Genomic DNA, 19,166 nt, shown 5'->3' with positions numbered 1-19,166 from the left:
AAGTATATGAAAGACGCGTACTGGAAAGCCTCCGGGAAGCCTCGAAATTTTTGCTCTTTCCCCTCTGCCATTTTGTTCAGCCCATTCTCCCGTGGGTTCGTGAACTCGTTTCAGGCTTCACAATTTGCTCAGCGGAATAACAGATACAAACAAGAGTAAGCGGCCTACAAATATATCTTCCATAGCCAGATAGGGCCACGAATGGAAGGTAAGAACTTTCCTTCTCCTAGCATCTCCTAACGCTGAAAACAGCTTTTAGGCATTTTCTTTTGGGCGGGAGAGGCGGGGTGGGGTGCATGTTAAAAACCCAAGTCTGTTACATTTGCACAGTGTAACACTCGAAAAATCACGGACACGAGTCTGTAACTATTAGACAACCTATAAGTAAAATCTTTATTTATTATTTTTACATTATTTTAGGGTGGTCCGTAGAGGGGGTCCGCGGACCGGGGGTCAGTGTTTTCGAGTTACTCCAGTATAGGTCAGTATATGTAGCTATACTCAAGACTCGTCTATTTATTTATTAAATTTCGTCGAGTTCTTATTTCTTTTGGGGCGCAGGTCTTTTTAAATGACAATCACGGCTTATTGAAACGACAAGAATTAGAGAGTTTGTGTAAGAGCGTGACGTTAGGACGTGACATGACGTCAAACTGCCAAATGACGTCAATTTAAAAAGGAGGAATTTGCAAATTCTGTCGGACATGGAGGAGCAAAGCAGTGAAGCCTTAAAACTCCAGGAATACTGGAAGCAGAGCTTGGTAGAGTACACCTCTGATAGCTCGAAACTTCACGAATATCTGAAGCAAAACTTGGTAGATTTTCCAACAGGAGACGAGGAACTGAAAATGTTTAAATTCAGGTATGAAATGAAGTGAACCGGGTCTGGTCGGGTCACTTGATTTGACCGATTGTTTCGCTTGGATGGTTATATTGACCACACAGCATAGCGAAGTTGGGAGATATTTAACTCATTTTCGTTTTGGTAGGTTGTGAAGAGGCAAAATTGGCAAGTGACAAGTGCTCGACCATGTAGCATACATGTAGAACGGTCGTTTCGTGTAGGCGAAGCTAAAGTAGATAATCATACTTGTATAACATCTCTTAGAGCGAACTATTTGAAAAAAGCTCATTGTATTTTAACTACATTTAGAAATGACCCCAATTTGCCTTCTTTTTTAGCGTGAAAGAGTTGATGCAGTGGGTCAAATTAGATGTGTCCGTGACCGAGAATCAATAGTCCTCTTTTTTCATCACCAGATATTGCTTGGTATTTACATCAGTCACAGTTGGCGTGACGTTCAGTGACATGTGCTTAGAATAGACTTTTTAAAGGCCAATACCAATTTGTCTTGCTTAATACGACTGTTAAGCACATTTGGCTACCAATTACTGACAATTCAGTATAATAAGCAGTTTTTCTGGGATGTTGGTATGGGCATAATCCTCCTCAGCCACTCCGCGGCAGAATTAAAAAAAAAAATCACAAGAATGTCTTGGATCTCTCCGTAGTGTCTCATGTGTCTTAGTTTTCCGAATCATAAGCACTGATAGTGCGTTTGGGAAAACGTTTAAGAAAAAGAAAACATTTTCGATGTCTCACCCAAACGTTTACGCGTGTTTGTAACTCGATAGACTAGTTTCATTAGTTTTTTGTTTCTATTTTCTTTTTGCTAGTTTTGTGTTGCTATCGAGTAGTATAAGATGTACTAGCGTTCTATCACGAATGCCGTTCTCTGATTGGCTACGTTACTCACTATCTATTCTGTGATAGATAGTGAGTAGCGTAGCGGTGTGCGCCTGTTAACAAAATGACGGCCGCTTCTTGGAGTTTTCGAAGTGTCTGTGAAGAGGACTTAGATATAATTTTGAACGGCTAGTAGATTTGTATTGAAACAATTAGATTATTCGCCCTCGATTTCTATGCGTGATAGTTGACTCGGGCTGCGCCCTTGTCAACTATCACGCGATAGAAATCTCGAGCTTATAATCTAATTGTTTAATAGAAGTATAGGTTTAAGCGTGCGTTTTCTTACCAATTCTTTACATTTTATTAATCTTCACAGAGCTGGAACCTCAAATCCAACCTTTCTGCTTCGGAAAAATGGAAAAGAATTTGTGTTACGGCACAAATTCTCCAGTGGAGGTGCATGTGGGTTATCATAAGGTACTGCCTACTGACCTTGAATGCATTAATTTCATTGTAAAACAAAGAGGTTCTCTGGCTATATCACGCTTTCGCTTTCGCCTGCCAGTTAACAGCTTTGGATGGCTGAAACAAGCTAGCTGTAAAAACATGAAAATAAACACAGAATACGCGAATACTAGAGTATAAGTCTCAGAGAAATCAACTGTTTTGAGATGTAAGTTTTTAAAAAAAAAATCAAAAATTGACCCTTTAATTATTAAATTGATTGGGAATTGAAGCATTTGATGAATTTTGTTTAAATCTGGCCCTCAGGTGGAATCAGTCAATATTCAATGCAATCACTGAGTTTCAAATTTCATCAATGATATTATTTTGGTAGGTTGATGTGGAGTACAAGATCATGTCCGCCCTCGGAAAGACTTCCTTCCCAGTACCTAAAATGTATCTCTTCTGTGAGGGCAAGACAATCATGGGCCAAGAATTTTATCTTATGGAGTATATCAAGGTATAAGGTTCCTTAGAAAGTTTTCCTTGTCACCCCTCGTTTTCCATGCACACGGCTGACGCCTCTGAGATTTGAATTAGCCAATCAGCATTCAGAAGGCGGAAAACAGTGTACTATCCTGACGTCACATGTATGTTAACGAAAAAGGTTTTGAACTCGTGCCAATTTTCCCACTAGAGAACGAATCAAAATTTACAAAAAGGGATTTAAAATGAGAAAAACCACAAGAGACGGTCTTAAGCAAAAAGAAAACAAAATATTGAAACATCTCGCGACAACTCACTCGCCAAGTTAAGCCAGATAGGATAATAACTTTTCCTTGTTAAATTAAAACAGGAATTCTTAACTTCACCATTAGAAGAGGTCAAAGCAACTTCAGCAATGTCTTTGTTGTTTTTGTTAGCTACGGAGAAAACGACGTTCACCGTGTCGTTTCACCAGGACGTACAGGTCTGACTGCTGCTCTTACTACAGGTGCAGTTAGCGTATTCAAGGCAGCTGCTGGCCTTGTAATCCGTTCTGGAGTCCACCACCCTGTCATTAGATAGATTTGTTTCCAGTAGTTACCATTGAGTAAATTATTTTGAAGATTAATGTGGGACCACCTTCGTCTCATTTGATTAAAAGGGTTAATCTCGATCTCCACTTTCTGACCAGTAAGAAGAAAGAACCGTTGTAAGGTTGTGTAATAGTAGCTCATTAGAGCGAATCGAAGCGAAATTTGGCACAAAGACCAGTTTTTCTTTGATCTGTCTGATGGACGACATCCAGGAGCTATCTTTCCACATTACTCTGTTTGCAGGGTCGTCAGTTCCCTGATGCAAATTTACCTGATGTTCCTCCGGACCAGAGAAAGGCAATCTTTGAAGCTGCAATTAGAACACTGGCGCAACTTCAATCGGTTGACACAGATAAGCTTGACCTAGATGGCATCGGTGACAAAGATAACTTCTTTCATCAGAGGGTAGGTATACAACACGGGATTAAATGCGGTAACTTCGTAATCCACAAAATGTAAGTTCAGCTTGTTAAGTGGACAGGGACTCGGTAGATTTATCTTGTTTTAAAAAGTATGGCAGGGAGCGTGCTATAAGCTAAAGCTTCCTTTTACTTTATCATCTTTCAGTAGAATGAGACAAAAAAGCCAAAAGTAATGAAAACAAAGAAACAAAGGAGAAAAAAAAAAGACTAAACTAGGATTCCAAATTTCACAAAAATTAGAATTAAATTTGAATTCCTGATCACATTTGATGAGCAGTAAACCTCTTCCATCCTTGTAATCCTGTTTTTATTGCTTTAAATGCTGTTTTGTTTTGCTCGTTAGAAGCCAGGTCTAATTAAATAAGGCAATGAACTACTCCTTGTTTATATAACAGTTGTTATGAAGTTGTTTGAGTGAAGAACGCCAAAGTTGAACCAATTTACCTATGAACTTGATTGTTGAATAGCAACCATATACTTGAACTACACAGTAGAGGAGGGGCACATAACGACCAAAGCTGTCAATTGTCCAGGAAAGTTGGGTTGGTGGTTGTGATTCAAGGGCCGCATATAGCCCTTCAGTGGGGGAGGGGGGACGAGAGCATAGAAGAAATTCCGGGAATCAAGCGAAATGTAACTGGACAGCAAGTAAAACCTATGGGATATAGCCAATTCTGGGGTGGGGATAAGTTGATCACGTGCAGTGGCCATAGGAAAAAATCGAATGTGAAATACTGAGATCCGTTCAGTGTCCCTCCTGCAAAAGCTGTTGTTTTCTTTTGGAAAGCAATCAAAGCGTTGTAATGTATACAATATTTTTGAAAGGTTCCATGAACCCGGCCTATCCAAGCTGGGTTGGATACTTGTAGCATTATAGATTACTATTAATTCATTAGGTGGTTGAAAATATTACTTGGTGTCATTTGTTTTGCTTCGTGCGGAAAAGTGAATTATGTTATAGTTTGGCTATATTTTTATTTTTCTTCCTTTAGCTGGATATGTTGTATGAAGGTTACAAACAATCAGAAATAAAGGAAATTCCGAAAGCACATCAATTAATGAAATGGCTGACAGAAAACATTCCTAAGGACGACAAGAAACCTGGTACGGAGTGATACACGTATATTGTAATTTAGCAAATGTAATCAAAGAGCAACTCAAAAACATTGTTTTTTGTTTGCCACTGTGCACTATAAAGCAGGTCTTAAGGTTTCATTTTTACGCAAATTTGTCTATAAAACTGAGTTGGCGTTCTTTGAAAATGCAAAAACATTGCCATGGCAAATTACCGAAAATGCGATTATTTGCGTCCCGGCAAAGCTCTGTTCAGATTTGATCGATAAAATCTTCTGCTAGAGAACTTTGCCTTTGACTGCATAAAAACTTTAGGACATTAACCTTCCTTAGTTGGTAGCGGAATTCGAACTTTCCCATTTCTTTTACTGTACCTTTGCCTTGTTTGCTACAAACCAAGACAGCGCCAGAAACTGTAGAGTGGTTTATTGCTGAAATGGAAAGCTCTCATGCCGTCTTTGTTTGCAGTTATTCACCACACCGAATTCAGGATTTCAAATATGCTGTTTCACTCAGAACAGGTAAAGAAGTAATTTCTAATGATATCTTCTTTTGCTGATAGTTTGGCTTAGCTCTGAAAACAATTGGTCTAAGTCATATTTCCTTCATGTAAGCAAAAGTCGAATAATGGTGTGGAATAATCACTTCTCTTGATCCAGCGAAGGCCCTCAGTTGTGCTATCTTTAAAATAGGGAATGGGGAATTGAGGAATGGGGAATCGAGGAATGGGAAATGGGGAATGGGCTGGGGAATCTTTTTAAGCGGGAATCTTTAAAACGGGGAATCTTGAAAGCGGGAATCTCTAAAATGGGGAATCTTTAAAAGCGGGAATCTTTAAAATGGGGAATCTTTAAAAGTGGGAATCTTTAAATCTTTAAAAGCGGGAATCTTTAAAACGGGGAATCTTTAAAAGCGGGAATCTTTAAATCTTTAAAGGCGGGAATCTTTAAAATGAGGAAAATCTTTAAAATTGGGAATCTTTAAAACGGGGAATCTTTAAAAGCGGGAATCTTTAAAAAGGGGAGTCTTTAAAATGGGGAATCTTTGAAACGGGGAATCTTTGAAACGGGGAATCTTTAAAAGCGGGAATCACTGAAAAGTGAGCGAGAATCTTTCAGCTTCGCACCGAAAGCTATTTATTCTGTAACATGTATCAACTCAGCAAGCACAAACACAGTTGTGGAACTTATTCTCACTCTCTGAGATCCGCTATACCGACCATCTTAACACCGGACTGAGACGTTTTTTAAATTGGGTTTCGCAGCGATAGATATTTGTCCTAGTCTTATCATGTGCTAATGGAAGGACTTACGACTTTACGACAACTATATGGCAAGGAAAACATATGGGTTCTTGGTTTTGTAGACTACGCTTGAATTTCTAAGGTTTTGCGTGACGCGGCATTTACATGATGGGCAGGAGAGCTGTCGTGTTGGTTAAAAAAGTAACTTATTTAGGGGAATTTGGCTCTCTGAACAGTTCATTTATTAGAAAAAGTATTGATGTGAAGTATATATGAAATAATTCATATTTGAACTGCGGTAGTAGATGAAAGTGAAGAATGATCATCGCAGTAAATTTTCCAATTTATGCAATTGGAAAGAAGAAGCCTGAAAAAAATCAGGGCTTCAACGGGATTCGAACCCGTGACCTCCGCGATACCGGTGCGATGCTCTACCAACTGAGTTATGAAGCCACACATTGGGAGCGAGGTCAATTAATTGAGTTCATATCTTCCCGTGAGGAGTGAAATGATGTGAAGTATATATGAAATAATTCATATCTGAACTGCGGTAGTAGATGAAAGTGAAGAATGATCATCGCAGTAAATTTTCCAATTCACACTTTTGTGGCAAAACTCAGTGACAGATGTTTCTGTGTTTTTTTTTCCGGACGCCATGCTGGTGCACCAGCATGGCGTCTCCATAAAAAATTTATCCGCTTATCTTGCATTAGAAAAATTGCTGTGACCTTACTCTTGGCGAGAGTCTTTGCATATTTCCCTTCTTTCTTTTCAAGATTCTGGAATTTATCTATTGAACTGTTTTGAGTTTTATTTTGATCTATTTTGAATGGCGTGACACTGAAAACCAGCAATTGCAAGGAAATTGTCGGTCACCATACAAACAACTGAATGATTGACAGCTTGACCAGTTTCCATGTTTTATAGAGATCCAAGAAACCCTTTTTGGCTGTGGTCTCTGGGACTTGAAGCTCGTCGCTTGGCATGTCTCTTCTGTTGATTCTTGCTACGTTCGTCAAGATTTCTCGGGTTTCTTCTTTGTGTCCGTTCACGAGTAACCATCCACAGAGTCTGGAATAAACCTTCCAACAATATTCAGGTTAGTCTTCCGCGGGCTGTCAATAAATGAACTTCGTTCCCAGGCTGCCTTTTCTCTGCCTTTTCTCTGCCTTACAAAGGAAGGCAGAGGGAAGAGAGCCTGGGAACGAGGCTATCAATAAATGAGTAAAGAACGAACGAGCACTTTAGAAGTGACTTGTTTTTGTTCACTGGTTACCTCGACCGCATGGTGAAATAAAAACGTATCAATCAGAGTCTCAGTCGATCATCGTCATCAGAATGGAATTTTCTGGTCCAGTCTCGTACGGGGAAGAATTAAACCCGGAACGAGAAGTCTCTTTTAACCTTTTAAGCCCCAATAGTAATCAGTATAAAATTTCTCCGTGCAATAACAAAAGTTCATCGTTGGAAACGTTTATGAGAATTCAGGATATAATCACCCAGAATAAATTTCTTGACATTTTAGCAACTTCTTTCCACTGCCGCTGCAATAAACATATACGGACTCCAAAGGTTAATATAATTTGTATTTTGATGTTGGCGGGGATTAAAGGGATAACTATTGGTTTACTGGTAATAAAGTGGTTTAAGCGCTCAAGGAGGATTTCATTAACTTACATCCAAAATGCCAGAGTAAAAATCCACGGAGCTGATGATAAGATCATAAGTGTGCGCCAGTTACGAACAAAATGGGTTGAAGTCCCAGAATCATCAGGGTTGCCGTGAAGTAAAACAAAACCACAGTCCCTTCCAAGGCTCGCTTCTCAGACCAACCAATTCAGTGGTTAAAACGAACATTGAGAGAAAACAGCCAGTCTCAAAAATTTCGACGATGAAACGACACAAAACGACGATCGATCCAGAAGACCTTTGCAAACGCCATTGCAAATGTGACGAGCAGTACAACCAACAATGAAGGGAAAAGAACGCTTTTGCAGCCATATTTGTCGGCTGCAGTCCAAGTCAAACTGAAAAAACCATTAAGAATATTTTTTAAAATAAATGTCTAATTTCTCGCGCGCTGATTGGCTCATTTTCATCATCAATAAGAGTACAGACGGATAAAATCTTAATTTATGCAAGCTTTCATGTTCAACTTTCAGCTGTCAAAATGTCAACTTTTTAACCAATGAGATTTTATAGACTTGTTTAAGTAGCCAGTCAAAAAGCGAGAAAAGCTATCGACAATGTTCACGTCAGTTTGAATAAGACTCACTTATCTTTGTTTACGGTAAGTTTACGGCGGCTTTTCTCCTAATTTATTCCCGACATTTGTCCATTTTGAGTTCTTGCTATTGTAAACAACATACGGACGTCAGTTTTTTATGCGTCTGTCCTCTTATTGATGATGAATTTCGTCATAACATTGTCAAAGTTTACTGCGGAACCACTCGCCTGCGTCTCGTGGTTCCACAGCCACTTTGACAATGTTATGACGCAATTTATCATCAATAAGAGGTCAGACGCATAAAAAACTGACGTCAAACTGATGTCAAACTGACGCCTCTTGCAATGTTAACAAAATTAAAAATTTGTGCAATCTCTTTCTTGTTTGTAATCACCGCACCTTCTTCCTTTAATGTTATATCATTTGGATGCTTTTGTTTCCTCGTGCAGGAATGGCCGATATACATTCCAAAACTCTCGTGGATCTACCGCTTGAGATTTCTCAGCGAAAAAGCCTCATATGGCCTTCAATCTTAATGAGGTACAGCTATTCCTCAGCAATTTGTATGAAGCGTAATTAGTGTCTGTTCGATCCTTTACAAATCGTTTCCACAACTTGTTTTTATTTCGAAAGCTTGTCCTCCATTCCTGGAAAATTTCCAACCCACGCACTGTCCAATACAATTAATTTCCACGAGGGAACTACACGTATGTAGATTTGACAGAGGGTCGAATCTAGCATCTTTCAAAAACCCATTTAACATAGTTTAGCATCCTAACACCGAAAACGAGAGTGTGGGGAATCGCTAAATAAGTTAAAACACGCGAGAGGAAAAAAAAATGATATCGGAGAGAATCTCCAACCTACGGACTTTCTCATTCGCTAGACTTCCTGATTGAAATACATGTGTGTAGATTTGGGGCAGGGCCAAAACTAGCATCTGTAAAAAACCCAGTAACCATACCTTAGGATCTCCACGCAAAAAAACGCGAGTGTTCCGCATCGTTCAACGCGCAAAAACACAGAAGAAAAAAGAAAATTGACATGGGCGAGAATCTTAAACTTAAGCACTGTCCATTTCGATAGAATTCCACAAGTGAAATTCACGTGTGTAGATTAAAGGAAGGACGAAAACTAGCATCTCTAAAAAAAAGCATGGTTTAGGATCCCCACATCAAAAACGCGAGTGTGGCGCATCGTTAAACGTGCGAGAACACGCAAGAGAAAAGAAGATTGACATGGGCGAGAGTCTTTAACCCAACCAGTGTTTAAATCGATAAATTCAAAGGAGGGCCAAATCTAGTATCTTTAAAAAATTAGGAAAGCATAGTTTGAGATCCCCACACCAAAATCACGAGTGTGCTAGCATCTTAAAAAAGACCAGTAGGCATAGCTGGGGATCCCGACACCAAAAACACGACTGTGCCGCATCGTTAAACGAGCAAACACACCCTTGAGAAAAGGAAATATACATGGAAGAGAAATCCCAACCTAAGCAGTGTTCAAATCGATAGACTTCCATAAGTGCAATAGACGTTTCTAGATTTGGGGAAGGGCCAAAACTAGCATCTTCAAAAAGCCCACTAAGCATAGTTAGGGATCCCGGCACCAAAAAAAAGACTGTGCCGCATCGCTAAACGGGTAAAGACAACCTTGAGAAAAGAAAATATACATGGAAGAGAATCTCCAACCTAAGCAGTGTTCAAATCGATAGACTTCCACAAATGTAATAGACGTGTCTGGATTTGGGGGAGGGACAAAACTAGCAACTTCAAAAAGCCCAGTAAGCCTAGTTTGGGATCTCGACACTAAAAACGCGAGTGTGGCGCATCGCTAAACGCGAAAGAAAACACGAGAGAAAAGAAAATTGACATGGGCGAGAGTCTATACCCTAGCACTGTCCAAATCGATAACTTCCAGAAGCAAAAAAAAAAAAAGTGTGTAGATTTGAGGAAGAGCCAAAACTAGAAGCTTTAAAAAGTCAGGTAAGCATAGTTTAGGATTCAAACACCAAAAACGCGAGTGTGGCGCATCGCTAAACGCGCAAGAACACGAAAGAATAAAGAAAATTGACATAGGCGAGAATCTTCAACCCAAGCACTGTCCAAATCGATCGACTTCCCCAAGTGATATAGACGTGTGTGAATTTGGGGGAGGGCAGAAACTAGCATCTTTGAAAAGCCCAGTAAGCATAGTTAGGATCCCGAGACCAAAAACACGACTGTGCCGCATCGCTAAACGGGTAAAGACAACCTTGAGAAAAGAAAATATACATGGAAGAGAATCTCCAACCTAAGCAGTGTTCAAATCGATAGACTTCCACAAATGCAATAGACGCGTGTAGATTTGGGGGAGGAACAAAACTAGCAACTTCAAAAAGCCCAGTAAGCATACTTTGGGATCCCGACACTGAAAACGCGAGTGTGCCGCATCGCTAAAAAAGTGAGAAAACACGACAGAAAAGAAAATAGATATGGGCGAGAATCTCTACCCAAGCACTGTCCAAATTGATAACTTCCAGAAGCAAAGAAAACGTGTGTAGATTTGAGGAAGGGCAAAAGTAGAAGCTTTAAAAAGTCAGATAAGCATAGTTTAGGATTCAAACACCAAAAACGCGAGTGTGGCGCATCGCTAAACGCGCAAGAACATACAAGAATAAAGAAAATTGACATAGGCGAAAATCATCAACTCAAACACTGTCCAAATGGATAGACTTCCCCATGTGAAATAGACGTGTGTAGATTTGTAGGGGGGCCAAAAAAAGCATCTTTAAAAAGACCAGTATGTTTAGTATGGGATCCCGACACCAAAAAAGCGAGTTTGCCGCATCGCTAAACGCGCGAGAAAACACGAGAGAAAAGTAAATTAACATGGGCGGGAATCTCTAACCCAAGCACTGTCCAAATCGATAGACTTCCACAAGTAAAATACAGGTGTGTCGATTTGGGGGAGGGCTAAAACTAGCATCTTTAAAAAGTCAGGTAAGCATAGTTTAGGATCCCCACGCAAAAAACGCGTTCGTGCCCCATCGCTGAATGCGCAAAAAGAGACGAAAGAAAGGACAATTGACATGGGCAAGAATCTCCAACTTAAGCAAGTTCCGGTTCCATAGACTTCTATGATTTAAATACATGTGTGTAAATTTGAGGGAGGGCCAAAACTAGCATCTCTAAAGAGTCAGGTAAGCATAGTTTGGGATCCCCACATCAAAAACGCAAGTGTGGCGCATCGTTAAACGTGCGAGAACACGCGGGAGAAAAGAAAATTGACATGGGCGAGAATCTCTACCCAAGCACTGTCGAAATCGATAGATTTCCAGAAGTGAAATACACGTAAGTAGATTTGAGGGAGGGCCAAAATTAGCAGCTTTAAAGAGTCAGGAAGCATAGTTTGGGATTCAAACACCAAACAGGCGAGTGTGGCGCATCGCTAGACGCGCAAGAACACCCAAGAATAAAGAAAATTTACCTAGGCGAGAATCTTCTACCCAAGCACTGTCCAAATCGATAGACTTCCACAAGTGAAATACACGTGTGTAGATTTGAGGGAGGGCCAAAACTAGCAGCTTTAAAGAGTCAGGTAAGCATAGTTTGGAATTCAAACACCAAAAAGGCGAGTGTGGCGCATCGCTAAAAGCGCAAGAACACGCCAGAATGAAGAAAATTTAAATAGGCGAGAATCTTTAACCCAAGCACTGTCCAAATCGATAGACCTCCCCAAGTAAAATAGACGTGTGTAGATTTGAAAGAGGGCCAAAACTAGCAGGTTTAAAGAGTCAGGTAAGCATAGTTTGGGATTCAAACACCAAAAACGCGAGTGTGGCGCATCGCTAAACGCGCAAGAACACGAAAGAATAAAGAAAATTGACATAGGCGAGAATCTTCAACCCAAGCACTGTCCAAATCGATCGACTTCCCCAAGTGATATAGACGTGTGTGAATTTGGGGGAGGGCAGAAACTAGCATCTTTGAAAAGCCCAGTAAGAATAGTTTAGGATTCCGACATCAAAACCGGAAAGGCACTGCATCGCTAAACGTAAATTGACATGGGCAAGAATATAATAATAATAATAATAATAATAATAATAATAATAATAATAATAATAATAATAATAATAATAATAATAATAAATGTTTTTGGGAGCATTAAAAAAAACTCAATGCGCTTACATTACTATAAGAAATAAATTAGTTAAATCCTATAAAATATTTCTAATAACAATAATAAATAAAATAAATGAAATAATTAATTAAAATAGTTTCTCGTAAAATAAAATAAATCAGAAGTACGATTTCCGAAACAAGAATGTTTTGAGGGCAGATTTAAAAGACGAAAGAGATGTTGTATTTTTAACAGAATCCGGTAGACTGTTCCATGATATAGGTGCGGAGAAAGAAAAGGCACGTTCACCGTATGTCACAGAGTTCACAGTAGGGACAGTGAAAAGAAATTTAGAGGATGAGCGTAAGGTCCGTTGCGGGGGGTATTGTTGTAGGAGGGACGATAAGTAGGCTGGACAAAGTCCATGGATAATCTTAAAAATATCCATCCAAGCGCTGTTAGACTTACATAAGTGAAATACACGTGTGTAGATTTGGATGAGGGCTGAAACTAACATTTTTAATAAGCGAGGTGAGCAAAGTTTGGGATCTCGACACCGAAAACGCGAGTATGTCGCGTCGAGAAACGCGCAAGAACACTCGAGAGAAAAGAAAATTAACGTGGGCGAGAGTCATTAACCCACGCACTGTCTAAATCGATAGACTTCCGCAAGTGAAATACACGTGTGAAGATTTCAAGGAGGGCCAAAACTGGCATCTTTAAATCTCAGTAAGGATAGTGTGGGATCCCGACAGCAGAAACGCGTTAGTGCCGCATCGCTAAACGCGCGAAAACACGCGAGACAAAACGAAAAAAGCGAGAATCTTCAACCCGAGTACTGTCCAATTCGAAAGACTTCCAGAAGTGAAATACACGTATGCAGATTTTAAACAGGGCCAAATCTAACATCTTTCAAAAACCCATTAGACATAGTTTAGCAACCTGACACCGACTACGCGAGTGCGGCACATCGCTAAACGCAGGGAAGCACGCAAGATTAAAAAAAAAATGACATGGACTAGAATCTTAAACATTCGGAGCTTCTAATTCGCTAGACTTCCTGAATAAGATACATGTTTGTAGATTTGAGGAAGGGTAAAAAAAATTGCAGCTATGAAAATCCCAGTAAGCATAGTTTGGGATCCTGACAGGAAAAACGCAAGTGTGCCGCATCGCTAAACGCGCAATAACACGCAAGAGAAAAAAAAATTGACCTGGGGGGGGGGGGGGGGAGCTCTAGCCGATCCACACACCAAAAACGCGGGAAAGAGAAGAAAATTGATATGGGCAAGAATCTCCAACTTAAGCACTGTCCAAAGCGATAGAATTCCACAAGTGAAATACACGTTAGTAGGTTTGGGAAAGGGCCAAAACTAGTATCTTCAAAAAGTCAGGGAAGCATAGTTTGGGATCCCCACATCTAAAAGGCGAGTGTACCGCATCGCTTAACGTGCGAGAACACGCGGGAGAAAAGAAAGTGAAAGTGAAATACGCGTGTAAAGATTTGGAGGACTACTCAAATTAGCATCTTTAAAAAACGAAGTAAACATAGTATGGGATCCCGACACCAAAAACGCGAGTGTGCTGAATCGCTAAACGCGTAAGAACACCGAATAGAAAAGAAATATGACATGGGCGAGAATCTTCAACCCTAGCACTGTCCAGATAGATAGAATTCCACAAGTGAAACACATGTATGTGCATTTAAGGGAGGGCCAAAACTAGCGGCTTTAAAAAGTCAAGTAAGCATAGTTTGGGATCTTCAAATAAAAAGGCGAGTGTGCTGCATCGCTAAACGTGCGAAAACTCGCGGGAGAAAAGAAAATTGACATGGACGAGAATCTCCAACCTGAGCACTGTCGAAATCGATAAACTTTCTGAAGTAAAATACACATGTGTAAATTTGAGGGAAGGCTAAATTTGGCATCCTTAGAAAGGCCAGTTAGGATAGTTTGGGAGACCGACACCTTAAACGCGAGTGTGCCGTATCGCTAAACAAGCAAAACCACGCGAGAGAATATAAAATATACATGGACGGGAATCTGCAACTTAAGCACTGTCCAAATCGAGAGACTCCCATAAGTAAAATACACGTGTGTAGATCTGGGGGAGAGCAAAAACTAGCATCTTTAAAAAGCCCTGTAAGGAGAGTTTGGGATCCCGATACCAAAAACGCGAGTGTGCTGCATTGCTAAACGCGCGAGAACACACGAGGGAAAAGTGAATTGACATGGGCGAGAATCTTTAACCCAAGCGCTATCCAAATCGATAGACTTATATAAGTGAAATACACGTGTGTAGATTTGGTGGATGGCTAAAACTAGCATCTTTAAGAAGCCCAGTAAGTATAGTTTGGGATTCCCACTCCAAGAACGGGAGTGTGCCGCATCGTTAAACGCGCGAGAACACGTTGGAGAAAAGAAGTTTGACATGAGCGAGAATCTCCAAGCTATGGACTTTCTAATTCTCTATACTTTCTGATTGAAATACACGTGTGTAGATGCTATCACCTTCAAAAAACGCAGTAAACATAGTTTGGGACACCGACAACGTGTGTGTTGCGAATCGATAAACGGGGGCGACCACATGACAGAAAAAATATAACGACATGGGCGAGAATCTCCACCTCACGCACAGTCGAAATCGATACACTTCCAGAAGTGAAATATAAGTGTGTAGATTTGAAAGAGGGCCAAATCTAGCATCTTTCAAAAACCTTTTAAGCATAGTTTAGGATCCTGACACGAAATACGCGAGTGTAGCAGATCGCTAAACGCGGCAAAACACGGCAAAACACGCGAAATCAACGGAAAATGACATGGGCTAGAATCTCCAGCCTACGGACTTTCTAATTTGCTAGACTTCCTGATTGACATGCAGGTTTGTAGGTTTGAGATAGGGCCAGAACTAGTAGCTTTAAAACACGCAGTAAGCCTAGTTTGGGATCCCGACAGCAAAATCGCGAGTGTGCCGCATCGCTAAACGCGCGAAAACACGCGAGACAAAAAAAATTGACATGGGTGAGAATATTCACACCAAGCACAGTCCAAATTGATTGATAACACAGCCTTAGCGAAGGGCGCGTTCTGATTGGCTAATACGCTCAATCCATTTGCCCGTGGGTTGCACGCTGACGACAGTTTGTTTATTTGTACTTGTTCTGGGCAATTTTTCTCATCGATGTTGATACTTTTTGAAACATAATTCCTATTTTTCTTCTTCTAAAATATGGAAAAATCTAATAATTCTTTCGGCGCTGTTGAAGAATGTTCCTGTGAGCCCCGAAATTTTGAGCTCAAGTTTTTTTGCAGGGCCTCGAGATTTGCTAATTCAAACGAGCAGGAGTTGAATCAGCTGGTTGAACAAAGGCACTCGGCACTCGAAGAAGGACCAAAAAAACAAACAAACAACAAACTGCTCTGTATAAACCTTTTGAGGTTAGTAATTCATAGCGGGAATTTTAGAGAGAATTTTTCAGCTATTTAGCTTACTTTTTAAGTTAAGAGTTCAGGAGAATTTACTATTCCATGACAAGTTTATAAGCTATCTGACTTAGAAACTCTTATCTGTCAGTTGTTTGAGACTTTTTTGGGGGAAATTCGCGTATAATCAGTCATTGTGTGGTTCTTCCTACGCCATGCGAAGACAATTCCATTGCATTCACTTTAAAGAAGAAGGAATCGGTCTCTTTGAGGGTCTTTTGCGGTTTAAGTGGAATGATCTCGGCGAAGAAGATGTGATAGGGCAAGGGTCGTTTGGAGCCGTTTTTATTACAAAAACCAGGAACAAGGACGAAGATTCGGCCCGGAAAGTCGAAACTGTGGTTTTGCAAGAAATCATCCCCTTTTAAAGCTTCCCGCTTAAAAAAGATTACCCTTTTTCAAGATTCTCGCTTTTAAAGATTTCCCGCATTAATGATTCCGGCTTTTAAAGATCCCCTATTTTAAAGATTCCCCATTTTAAATATTTCCGCTTTTAAAGATTCCCGCTTTTAAGGATTCCCCATTTTAAAGATTTCCCAGGCCATTCCCCATTCCCCGTTCCTCGATTCCTCATTCCTGTTTTAAAGATAGCGCCTCAGTTACGTATGTTCAACATTTTGCAAATCACAGTACAAAAGTACCATATGTCAAGTATACAAGAATAGATTGTAGGTTTATCTGTCAGTAATCGCTGAATTACTTGTTATTCATATCTGGCGAAACGAGGCACTGAAATTAGTTAACGATGTAAACCAGAAACAGCGTCATGTGTTTCAGTGTCAGATCTTGGCCGTGATAGACTGGGAAGCAGCATCCTGGGGCCATCCATTTGAGGACCTTGCGTACTTCTGTTTTCCTCACCACTTCCCGCCGCAATTAGATATTTTCCCTGCTTTTAAAATCGGTAAGTACATGTCTCTACTTAATTTACTACTTCCCTCTAACTAGGACAGGAATTTCCCTAGCCCAGCTATATACAGAGTCTTTGGTCTTCCTGACAATCATTTCTGAGCTTGTCTTTTGTCGATTGTGCTCATAAAGCATCGTGACTTTTAAAACTTCAGAAAGAATTTAAAATGGTAGTCCGACCATTTTAAGGCTTTTTTGTGTTAATTTATATATTTCACGGTCAGGATCTTTGATTCTTTGTGAAGATGGAGATAGCTGGTAAGATTCCATGAAAATACATCTTCTGAGTTTGTTTTCAAAACTGAAATAATTGAGACTACTTTACTTCAGGGGTCCCTTGCCCACCTCCCCCCTCGTAACTACCTGAATTTATTCCACTGAAATAAATTAATCGTAAGGAAGCAGTTCTACTTGGTGGCTGATTCATTTCAGTCCTGTTCAATAAGAGGAGTGGGGGTGTCTCCAGAGAACCTGGCTTCTGGTATTGTGTATATTCGGTAACTACTGCACGAAGTGTTTTTGTTCCTATTTCTCCTCTTTCCCTTCACCGTGTGGATCCCTCTTCCTGTCCCCTCTTCCTCCCCCTCTCGTCCCATCCTTTGAAAGAGTTGAAAAGAGAATTCATTTGGTAAAGATTGTTCATGGAGTGGAGACGCGAACAGACGTACGCCTACGATGCAGTTACGATTGATTTACTCTTTCCTCAGTTTTGATGAAGTATATTTATGTCAGTAGCTGTTCGAGTGCTGTGCCATGGAGGTGTTTTGTGTTTTTAGGTCTAAGCTACAGTAGTATACCTGGAAATTCTTTCATGTGATGCTGTTCCTCACATGCATACAGTTAGGTGCATTACACAATAAACTTCTATTGATTGATTTTTTGATTGACGCATAAGCCGAACATTATTTGAAGGAAAATTATTTTCAGGTCACGTGGTAAGCTCCCGGCCAATGAAAGGGAAGAAAAAATGTATCGAATGATAACGGTTGTTGTTGATGTTGTTTTTGTTGCTTCAAAATAATTAACGAGGTAAAACATTTTGACAGGTTATCGCTCAGAAGGGATCCCTAGTGAAGAGGCCTTGCTTTCTTTATACTGCAAGTTGACTGGACACACCCTGCCTCTCCCAAACTGGACATACTTTCTAGCATTGGTGCTTTTCCGCCTGATCGTAAATATCCAAGTGAGTGGACTTACAGACGTCCCTGGACTTTCCTTTGGCAAATATTGTTTCGCAAACTAAAATCTCAAAAATAACTCAAAATCTGTCTTACTGGTTTGTATTTTTGGTTAAATGTTAATTTATAATTCTTGAATTTTTTAACCTTTTTTGAAATATTTTGAGAAATTAAGACGTCATTAAAGCTACTAGTGCCCAGTTTCCTCTTCAGCATATGGTCATTTATTTTGGCTCTATTAGAACTTTGGTGCTTTTCGAGTGTCGAATATGACGATTAAAAACTTAAGAGAAGAAATTAGCGAAAAAAGAAAAGGTTTCTGGACATTTATAGAGTTAAAAAGTTGGGCCCCATAGATACTTCAAACTGCATTATGCCACTATAATCCAACTAATGAAAATGCCCATAATATTATTTTTTTTCCCTTTACTTTAGACCGGGATCGCACAGTTGAGATCTGGTTCTCTTGAACTTCCAATTAATCTTGATGCCATCGTTACGCTGCTGGAACCCGTTGTAGAACACGCCTGTACAATTGTAGGACTCAAGTAATTTGGTCAGCTGCACCTGATATCTACACGGTCGATTTTACACTGATGTATACCGCCGAATGGCAATCACATTAATAAATTGTTCGCGTGTGATAGAGTCTTTGCGTTCTTGTTGTAATCAATTCGATGTAACTGATAGCGTGACTTTCCTGGACAGATAGTAACTCATACAAATCAGCAGTATATGTAAGCAATCAGCATTGTTGTAAGGTCTGTAAAGAGTCATGTCATGTATGCAGTAAAAAATAAATAAATAAATAAACTGATAACCATAAAAAAAATACAACAATGGGTTCCCGGTGTCACTACATATGAGTTCGCTAGACTTCGTGCTGTTCAATCTGTAGCCTGTTGAACTTATAGATGAAGTTTACCTCTCTTTTTCTCTGACATTTTTCCCTCTTCAATGTGATATATTGTTTTTTCTATGAACGAAAATATTTCATAAGAATATCGAGGCTGTTATTTGTGAAATTTCAAGAATATCTTAAGAATGAACTCCACAGGCTGAGATTTCGAAACGAATATAATTTTTAAAGATTTCACAAATTAATAAGTTTCACAAGCTCTTTAATTTAAAACCTGTTTGAAGTAAATTCGTATCTAGCTAGCATGTCATGACTTCTCTACGAAACGCCGTATGTAACTACAAGTAACTTGTAATTCGACGTTCAGCACAAGAATTATTGTTTATCGATTGACTGCAAAATATGAAGTAACTGGAAAATTTATCCCATTTCCCCTACTACTGCTACCTTGAGGATCC

At 39.8% G+C, this 19,166-nt stretch overlaps 1 pseudogene across 1 annotated transcript; it reads left to right on the top strand.

Annotated features, from left to right (window-relative positions):
- The first annotated feature begins 482 nt into the window (after positions 1-482).
- Positions 483-18,493, top strand: LOC110065018 (acyl-CoA dehydrogenase family member 11-like; annotated as a pseudogene). Its single transcript, XR_016207823.1, has 9 exons — positions 483-862; positions 2,067-2,167; positions 2,529-2,654; positions 3,457-3,618; positions 4,628-4,739; positions 5,178-5,230; positions 16,540-16,666; positions 17,718-17,854; positions 18,285-18,493. The product of XR_016207823.1 is annotated as an acyl-CoA dehydrogenase family member 11-like (transcript).
- The last annotated feature ends 673 nt before the right edge of the window (positions 18,494-19,166 follow it).

This window comes from Orbicella faveolata, unplaced genomic scaffold (assembly GCF_042242905.1).
Source record: "Orbicella faveolata isolate gen_17 unplaced genomic scaffold, um_ofav_v1 contig_24, whole genome shotgun sequence".
In the NCBI taxonomy this organism is placed as follows: domain Eukaryota; kingdom Metazoa; phylum Cnidaria; class Anthozoa; order Scleractinia; family Merulinidae; genus Orbicella; species Orbicella faveolata.
The sequence above is the reverse complement of the archived record's forward strand: the minus strand, read 5'-3'. Positions and strand labels throughout refer to the sequence as shown.